We start from the raw sequence: 10,075 nt of genomic DNA on the forward strand, positions 1-10,075 counted from the left end.
GTAAGAATCATCCAGGTTGTTTCCTATTCCTTTCATACTTGAATAAAATTTCATTGTATGTGTAAAAAACAAAATGGGTCACTTCTCTGAACTTCAATGGACATAACTGCTACCTGTCAGGATCCAGGGTGATTCAATGAGGTGGTATGTGTCAAAATAACCAGCACACAAGAAGTACTCTGTAAACACTTATTTCTTTCCCCTTTCAGCTCTGGCAGCTGCTATCCTCCACCTTAAACATAACTGGGGGTTGGGCGGGGGGAGGCCTGGACAGATGGCTCAGAGATTAAGAGCACTGGCTGTTGTAGCAGAGAGACAGAATTTGGTTCCAAGCACCTACATGGTGTATAACAACTGTCCGTAATGCCAATTCCAGGGGATCCAATACATGCCTCTGGGGGCATTGCACACATGGGTGCACTTACCTACATGCAGGCAAAACACAAATATAAAATAAAAATCATCAATCAAAAATGTTTTAATACCTTATGGTCATACAATCTGCTTCGGCAGCTACTTATCTACTTACTTAATTCAGTAAGTCAAGAATTTAAGGGATTGGGGCTGGAGAGATGACTCAACAGATAAGAATACTGACTGCTCTTCTAGAGGACCGGGGTTTGATTCCCAGCACCTACATGGAGGCTAACAACCATCCGTAACTCCAGTTCCAGGAGATTCAACACTGTCTTCTGGGTTCTGGCTTCTGCAAGCCATTGCATGACATGGGTGCACTTATATACATGCAGGCAATACACTCATAAACATAAAATTAAAAAACATTAAAAAAATAATTCAGGAGACAAATCGAGCTGTCCCAAAATTAGCACAAATAATATGTATTTGCATTTTATCCTTTAGGGTTGAACATAGGGGACTTCAAACTATGGTCTCCCCATCACTAAATCTGTCCAAGCCTTCCACTAAACAATCATTTAGCAAAGCAGCAAATTAACACCCTGTAATTTCCAAGTTGGCACTAGCAAACTGTTATAGGAGATATCCATTACTAGATGCTTATGTTCCCAAAGTTATGGCCTCTCAAATTCTTCAGAGTGGAATAGGGAAACTAGCCTTTGACAAGGAAAGGATGCTGTAGTTTTCTCTGCTTTCAATTGAGGGATCAGCAAGTTTAATTTTCATATCCAAGGTCATATAACAAAACTACCAGCAAGCTCCAACCGGAATTCAAGGTATGGACTCTATTCCCACTATTTTCCTGCTTAGACCAGTGATGGCTGGTGTAATGATTAAAACATCATTTCAGCAGAACTAAATACACACACACACACACACACACACACACACACACACTGTTCAATGGATAATATTGATTTTGTCAATAAAAACTTAAACATTTGTGGTTGTATTTCACTATCCTAATAGATGGATGCTTACAATTAAAGTAGAGATTGTCAGAAGATGGGCCACTACTGAATAACATTTGGTGGAACCCCATTTAAACACATGTTGAAAGCACTAATTCCCACCCACACACATACACAAGAGTAAAAGGTAATCAAAATTTTCAGTGTTTATTGTTAATAATGTACCCATGTGGAAAAGTTTAGAATATATTTCAGCTATAATCAGTGTGGGGAGGATTACACTGTTGGGCCAGAAAAGAAATAAAAGATGCACAACTTGATATAATGTTGATTTCTGGTTTTCTTTTTTTTTTTTTTTTTTTTTTTTTTTTTGTACTAGGGATGGAACCCGGAGCCTCACATATGTTAGGCAAGTGTTCTACCACTGAGCTATAATCCCAGCCCTAATTTATTTTTCAGGAAGAAGAATCAGCACCAAGGATGTAGCTCATCGGTAGTGCAATTGCCTAGCATGTGGAAGGTCATGGGTTCTACACTCAGTATCACATAACACACACACACATCAGTGTACTTTGTTCATATTTGACACCCCAACCTTCCTAGGCAAGTGTTCTACCACTGAGCTATAATCCCAGCCCTAATTTATTTTTCAGGAAGAAGAATCAGCACCAAGGATGTAGCTCATCGGTAGTGCAATTGCCTAGCATGTGGAAGGTCATGGGTTCTACACTCAGTATCACATAACACACACACACATCAGTGTACTTTGTTCATATTTGACACCCCAACCTTCCCTCTTACCCTACCCCTTCCTGTTTGTCCACCGTGATATAATATAAATCAACACCTAAAACTCTTATAAAACTTGTGCTTTTAATTTTTTTGGAAAATACAGTTTTACCTTCAAATGGATATATTCATATCTTCATATTTAAAGCCAACCTAAAATTAATTTCGTAAAGATATTTTTTATTTGTCATTCTTATGTGTATGAGTGTATTGCCTGTATGTACATAAGTGCACCCATGTTGTGCATTGCCCTTGGAGGTCAAAAGAGGGCACTGAATTCCCCCTGGAAATGTAGTTATGGACGGTAGTCAGCCACTATATGGGTATTGGGACTCGAACCTGGGTCCTCTGCAAGAGCAGCCAGTGCTCTTAACTGCTGAGCCATCTCTTCAATCCCACCTAACATTAAATTTTAAGAGCCCTGGGGCTGGCAAGATGGCTCAGCAGATTACAGGTGCTTGTCACCAAGCCTGACAACCTAAACTGAGAACTGACTCCATCAAGTTGTCCTCTGACATCCACATGAACACTACAGCATGCACACATGCACATACATATACACAATGAATAATCAGTGAATCAATCAATAAATAAATGTAATTTAAATATTTTAGGTTAAAAAATTTTAAGAGCTTTGTTAATATTAAAATGGCACAGTTAAGTGCTAAGCTAAACCAGGGTATGCTTGAAATAAATGAGAAGTAATGGCAATAACAACCATTTCCCAAGTTGATGCTTTTGGAGCAGCCCCTAGAAATAGATCTCTGGTTTTGTGGCCAAAGCAATTTTCACAAACTAGAGGTGCTTAAGCCTTTATCAAAGGACTGTACTAAAAAATTGTTTACACTCTAAAAGGTAATATTATAGATAGTAATTATAACTGCTTTTGGCAAGTCAAATGAAAAACCATTGAAGACCTCCAACACATGCAATGCTGTGTTTAAACAGGATTGTCCTAAGAAAATGCCTACATAAATCACTTGAAACAGGAAAAGAAGAAGAGTCTTTGTAAAGCAGATACAGTTTGGCAAGATGGTTCTCCTAAGACATTAAAATGACCCTGACATATTGTCAAGGTAATCTAAAGCTGGAAAAAAATACCTGGTTGGTGAGCAAGAGGAATTACTGGCATAATATGGGAGAGCTCCCACTTCATCATAGACAAAAGCAATTAATTTTGTGGTTCCCAAGGGTAACTTGCTCTGGTTTATCTCACTAAAAATGTAATCTAATCTTTTTTTTTAATTCACAAATGTGTAGGACTGTGAGAGATGGCTCCTCAGTTAAGGGCACTTGCTGCTCTTGAAGAGGACTGGAATTCAGCTCCCAGCAGCCACATGGCAGCTTACAACCATCTGTAACTCCAGTTCCAGGGGTTCCAATGTCCTATTCTGGCCTCTGTGAGCACTGCAGTCATGTGGCACACATATATGCAGGCAAAACACTCATACACATAAAATAAAAATAAATCTTGGGGCTGGAGAGATGGCGCAATGGGTAAGAGCACTGGCTGCTCTTGCAGAGGACCCTGGTTGGGTGCCAGCACCCACATGACAGCTAACAACTGTCTGTAACTCCAGTTCCAGGGGATCTAACGCCCTCTTCTGACCTCCATGGGCATTGTATGACATGGGTGCACTTACAAACATGCAGGCAATAGACTCATACACATAATAAATAAAATATTAAAAATAAATCTTTTTTAAAATTTACAAATGTGCATGGTGGCACTACCTTTAATCCCAGCACTCTGGAGGCAAGGCAGGTGGATAGCCGTGAGCTCAAAGCCAACTTGGGATGATCTACATAGCAAGTTATAGATCAGCTGGGGCTACGTAGTGAGACCCTGTCTCAAATAAACAAAACACAAAAAAGACCAAGGAAGAATTCACAAACAAAAAACCGGAAGAACATGCATATCCCTGCAACCTGTGTCCTACAATGGTTAACTACTGGCTGTTAGCTTTAGTGTGTATGTGCTTATTCACCTCACTATCCACCCAGCAGTCCATCATAGTTTGTATGCATTTCAAGAGTCAGTTGCAGCATCAGTTCATGCAATTCCTAAATGCTTATACATGCTTGTCATTCACTAGATTTCCATATTTTACTTTTTCAGTGAAGTGCACAAATTATAGGTTTACTCTTTGATGGGTTTTGGAAAATGAGCACATCTCCATACCTTCTGGAAATTCTTTTGTGCCCCTTCGTAGTTATAACAGTCCCACTCTACCATAAGCCAACTCTGTTGGGTTTTTTTTTCATGTATTATGTGGGTGGGGGAGGTGCATGTACCACGGTATGTGTGGAGTTCAAAGGACAACTTTGTGGGGTCAGTTCTCTGTGTGGGTTCCAGGCATTGAACTCTGGCCTCTAGACTTGTACAGCTAGCTCCTTTAAAACCAAATCATCTCACTGCTTACACATCCCCAATGTTTTTCTACCAGAAACTAGTTCTAGAACTTCATGTAGATGGAGTAACATAATATATACTATATTCACAATCATTTTTTCTTTTTTTTTTTTTTTCGGAGCTGAGGACCGAACCCAGGGCCTTTGCACTTGCTAGGCAAGCGCTCTACCACTGAGCTAAATCCCCAACCCCAACAATCATTTTTTTATTTTTATTTTATGTGTATGAGTGTATTGCCTGCATGTATGTGAGTGCACCCGTGTCGTGCAATGCCGTGGAGGTAAGAAGAGGGCTTCAGATTTCACTGGCACTGGCGTTAAGGCACTTCGTAGCTGCCATGTGGGTGCTGGGAATTGAAACCGGATCCTCTCCAAGAGCAGGATCCTCTGCAAGAGCAGTCGGTGGTCTTAACTGCTGCCCAACACAAAATTGTATTTTAAAATATTTTTATTACTTTTATTTTACATGTGTGCATGTATTGCCTGCATATGTGTAAGTGCACCTGTGTCATGCAATACCTGGGGAGGACAAAAGAGGTCATCGGATTCCCCGGAACTGGAGTTACAACAGTTGTTAGCTGCCATATGGGTGCTGGGATTCAAACTGGGTCTTCTGCAAGAACAGCCAATGTTCTTAACTACTGAGCCATCTCTCCAGGCCCTCACAATCATTTTTAACCACAGAAGTTAAATAACTTTATTTCATTGACTACTACTGAGGACAGCTTCATAAAATTTATCCTAGCATGCTCTTGGCCCTGGGTTCCATCCCTAGCACTGCAAAACAAGAAATTTAACACCTAGAATGTTTTTTGCACTATTGGGGATGGAACCCGGCATCTTGTACATGCTAGACAAGACAAGAGCTCTACCACTTAGCTACATCCTCAAACCTTGATTTTTTTTAGATAGGCTGGCCTTGAACTCATGATTCACCTGCCTCTACCTATCAAGTGCTGGGATTACAGGTTTGCCAACTATGTCAGGCTACTTGAGATCAATCAATCTTTTTTTTTCTTTTTCTGTTTTCCTTCCCTTTCTTTCTTGCTCTCATTTTTTTTTGTGCTAGGGATTGAACCTAGCATGCATGAAGCCATGCACACTAGACAGATGTTGTACCACTGAGCTATATCCCTAGCCCTACTTAGGAATTTTTAAGTCTTTATTTCATTTTTATTTGGTATTTTTGTTTCTATTCTACATAGGAAAATATTTTTAATTTTTTATTGAATTTCTGATTTTCATACAATATAATTTGATGGTATTTAGATCCCCTTTCCCATCCACACCTTCCTCCACTGTCCCCTGCCCAATTCAACATACTCCACTACCCCATGTCCCTCAGTGTGGGTCCATTCACTGGAGCCTGGTCAACCATCAGTTGCCAAAAGTTCCTTAGGTTGGGGCTCAGCGGTTAAGAGCACTGGCTGCTCTTGCAGAGGACCCAGGTTTGATTCCCAGCACCCACATGACAGCTAACAACTGTCCGTAACTTCACTTCCAGGAGATCCAATGCCTTTGTGGTCATTGCATGACACAGGTACACTTACATACATGTAGGTAATAGAGTCTCACACAAAAAATAAAAATAGTAATTTTTTAAGCTCCTTAGGTTGGACTGAAATTTCTTACTGATTTCCCCATGTCTATGCTGAGATTTTGTCTGGTTTAGCTTGCATGGGACTTGCTGTCATGGCTGTGAATTCATATGGAAAATTCTCCTACATAGGAATTTTTTAATGCGAGTTGTTTTATTGTCCTAGGCTCTAGAGATGATATAGACTGGATTCTGGCCTTACTTGATATAAAAATGTGGACAGATTGCTTGATGTTTCTGAAATTTTGTTGCTTCACCTCTAAAATAAAATTCTTAATGAATTCATCTTATAGAATCTTACAAGATTCTGGAAATTGGGGCTGGAGAGATGGCTCCACAGTTAAGAGTACTGACTGCTTTTGCAGAGGACCTGGGTTCGGGTCCCACCATCCACATGGCAGCTAACAACCATCCATAATTCCAGTTCCAGGGGAATCCAATGCCCTTTTCTGACCTCTGCAGGCATTGCACGACACAGGTGCACTTACACACATGCAGGCAATACACTCATACGCATAGAAGAAAAAGTAATACATGTAAAACTTCTTTACAGAGCTAGGTGTAGTGGCACATGCCTTTAATCTCAGCACTTGGGAGGCAGAGGCAGGCAGATCTGTGAGCTCAAGGTCAGTTTGGTCTACACAGCAATTTCCAAGCCGGTCAGGGCTACACAGTGATACCCTATCTCAATAAACAAAACGAAACAAAAATAACAGTATTACAGTGTCTAAAGCAGTGTTCAACAAATGTTAGCTATTATTTATATTATCATAATTATTTGCTTATTGCCTGTATTCTTCCTGTGAGAGCCATTTATCTTACTCTTTCCTGAATTTCTCCCCTCTACTCAAATACCACCTCATCAGTGAAAACACCCAGTCTTCATATAGTCATCAGCCCCAGCACTCTCTCCTTTTCTTGCTGTAATGGATTGGATTATGTTCCCTAAATGATATGTTCCATGGGACTGGAGATAGCTCAGTGGTTAAGAGCACATAATGCTCTTCTAGAGGACCAGAGTTCAGTTCCCAGCACCCAACTCAGGGTGTTTACAACCACCTGTAACTCCATCTCCAGCAGGATCCAACATCTCTAGCCTCCACAGGAACCTGCACTTATGTGCTAATACAATAAAAATATAATAAAAAAAATAATAAAAATAAATTTTGCTGGGCATGGTAGCACACACCTTTAATCCCAGCACTTAGGAGGGAGAGGCAGGGAGATCTGTGAGAGTTCAAGGCCAGTCTGGTCTACATAGTGAGTTCCAGACCAGCTAGAGCTACATAGTCATACAACCACAAAAATAATAAATCTTTTTAGAAAAGGTATGTTCGAGTGCTGACTCTAGTATCTTTGTAGATATGAGTGTTCAGGTTAAGATGACACTATCACTGGTGGAACACATCTTTAATCCCAGCGCTCAGAAGGCAGAGGCTGCGGGCAGATTGCTGTGAGCTGCCAGCCTGGTCTTGGCAAGTTCCAGAGTTCCATACCAGACAGGTCTATGGTGAGATCCTACACCCCCCCCCAAAAAAAAGAGAGAGAAAATATAGGCTGGAGAGATAGCTCGTGGTTAAAAACACTTACTGCTCTTCCAGAAGACCAGAGTTTGGTTCAAGCACCCACATCAGGCAGCTCACAAGTACCTGTAACTCGAGCTCTAAGTGATAGAATGCCATCATCTGGCAACTGTGGACACTTACACACATGTGGCATATACACACACAAAAAAATAACAAAAATAAATCTAAAATGGAAAGATGACACTATCCTAAGGTAGGCCCCAAATTCAGACACACACACACGGTGGGGAGGAGGGGGGAGTACTCTCTGAAGCATGAGATACCATTCTGTTGTTGCAAGCTAACCCAGTTTGTTGTATCTTGCTATGGCAACTCTAGAAAATGAATACTCTTGATTTCCTTTTCTGTCTAGCATGCATAATCTTAATGTACTAAATATTTTTATGTGTTTTCCCTCACTGAGGACTTTGAACTAACTGATGCTCTGAAAGTTTCAAGGTGCTGGAGGGATATAGATACTCAACAACTATACCATAAATGGATGAACAGATGGACAGATGTTTGCATTCCCATACCCTACAATAACTACCATATTTTTGTCTTTTAAAAATTATTTTAATTATTGTTGTATGTGTATTTTCTTTTGTATATTCAACCATTCATCCACCTAGAATTTTGATATGTGGGATGGAGAGCTGTAGTTGTTTTTGTTTTTCAAAATAGTTAACCAATTATTCCAGAAACCTTTATTGACTAATCCATCTTTTCTTTACCAATCTGGAAATTATCTTAATCTAAGCATCTGTATATACTTCAACCATTAGAACAGAAATCTCAACAACACACGCTGCTCACTAACACCTCTTTAAAAATGCTATAAAAACTAATACAAGTCTGTTCTCACCTTCCACTATGTGCATCTCAGGAATAAAATCTCAGGTTGTCTGGCTTGGTGGCAAGTCCCTTTACCTGCTGAGCCATCTCAACAACCCATCCCCTCAATATTTTCATAACCACTTTTCCCTGTATATCTTACAGATGAATTTTGGAATTATAGGGAAGTCTAGAAGTTCATCCCCTTAAGGTATTGCTTGGGATTATATTAAATATGTCCATTTATTTGTACCCAAGACTTACTTCTGTCTCTATTTATTCCTCTTTCACTGTCATGAATCAAATCCTTACCTCCCACCTGGAAAATAGCCTCCCTACTGGCTGCTGGCCCAGTTCTTCACTGCTGCCATGGAGATTTTACTGAATTAAAATTAGATGACTTCCCACTTCATTAAGGACAAGACTCTATGATCCAGCCCTAGCCTACCTACCTACCTACCTACACACACGCACGCACACACACACTAAATATTCTGACTCCCACGTGTTCTTTGTTTTCATTTAATATTGTCTCAGGGATTGAACTTGGGGCTTTGTACATGCTAACTAAGTGTATGCTTTATCACTAAGCTACATCCTCAGCTTCCCAGTACAGTTCTTTGGAAGAGCATCCATCTACTTCCTTCCCTTGCTTCTTACAAAGCAAAGGACTAAAAAGTCCTTCCTTGGTCTTTGCCTGTCTGAACTCAATTCAGTGCCCCCCATATTGCCTCTTGGAAGCATTTCCCACCCCAGTCTCACTTCATTCCCTGCCCAAGTTCCAGTCCTCCTTTCCAACCACCAAACATAGTGTGGGACTGATCAGATTGGTCCCATATTGCTTATTGATCAAACCTTCAGCAAGTCACTCCTTGGGCCTGTTTTCTCAACTACTAAATAACCTGGACCTGTAAGGATTCTTTAAGCCAGAATTTTATACAATAGCGTCACCCATTTTTCTGTGCTTTGTTTCAAAGCTAATACAACTGACAATTCAATTTCCCAAACCTCTGCAACTTCCAAATAACTACTTGAACTAATTAATTGGTCTAATTAAAAATCTATGACACATGGATTCTTTCATCTCATTGCCCATACTTGAGACCTTTGAAAACTATGATATGAAGCCACCTTCTAAACCAACAGCAGAAATTACGCCTGGTAAAACTTGTACTAAACTCACAGCAATTCTTAGATAAAACTAATTCTGTCCATAGCCAATTTAAATTACCCCACTCACACTCACATATAGTCTAGACAATGATATCAAGTACAAGAGAATTTTATAATTATTTGATAGTCTAACCTTTTGTCTGTAGTGCCGGGAAAGGATCCCAGGGCAGGGCCTCTCACATGCTGGAAAACAGTCACTGAGCCATACAACCCACCCTCACATGTATAACAAGAACAAGATCATAATTTTCAAGGCTAGAAAAGGCCCTAGGATCAAGATCAAGCCTGATTTTAGATGAAGGACTTGGGATTCTTAATGGGCAGTGGCCTACCCTGAGGAACACAGCCCTTCAACACATGCCTATTAAAACTGGCAA

This window comes from Nannospalax galili, unplaced genomic scaffold (genome assembly GCF_000622305.1).
Source record: "Nannospalax galili isolate Female #2095 unplaced genomic scaffold, S.galili_v1.0 scaffold371, whole genome shotgun sequence".
Classification (NCBI taxonomy): domain Eukaryota; kingdom Metazoa; phylum Chordata; class Mammalia; order Rodentia; family Spalacidae; genus Nannospalax; species Nannospalax galili.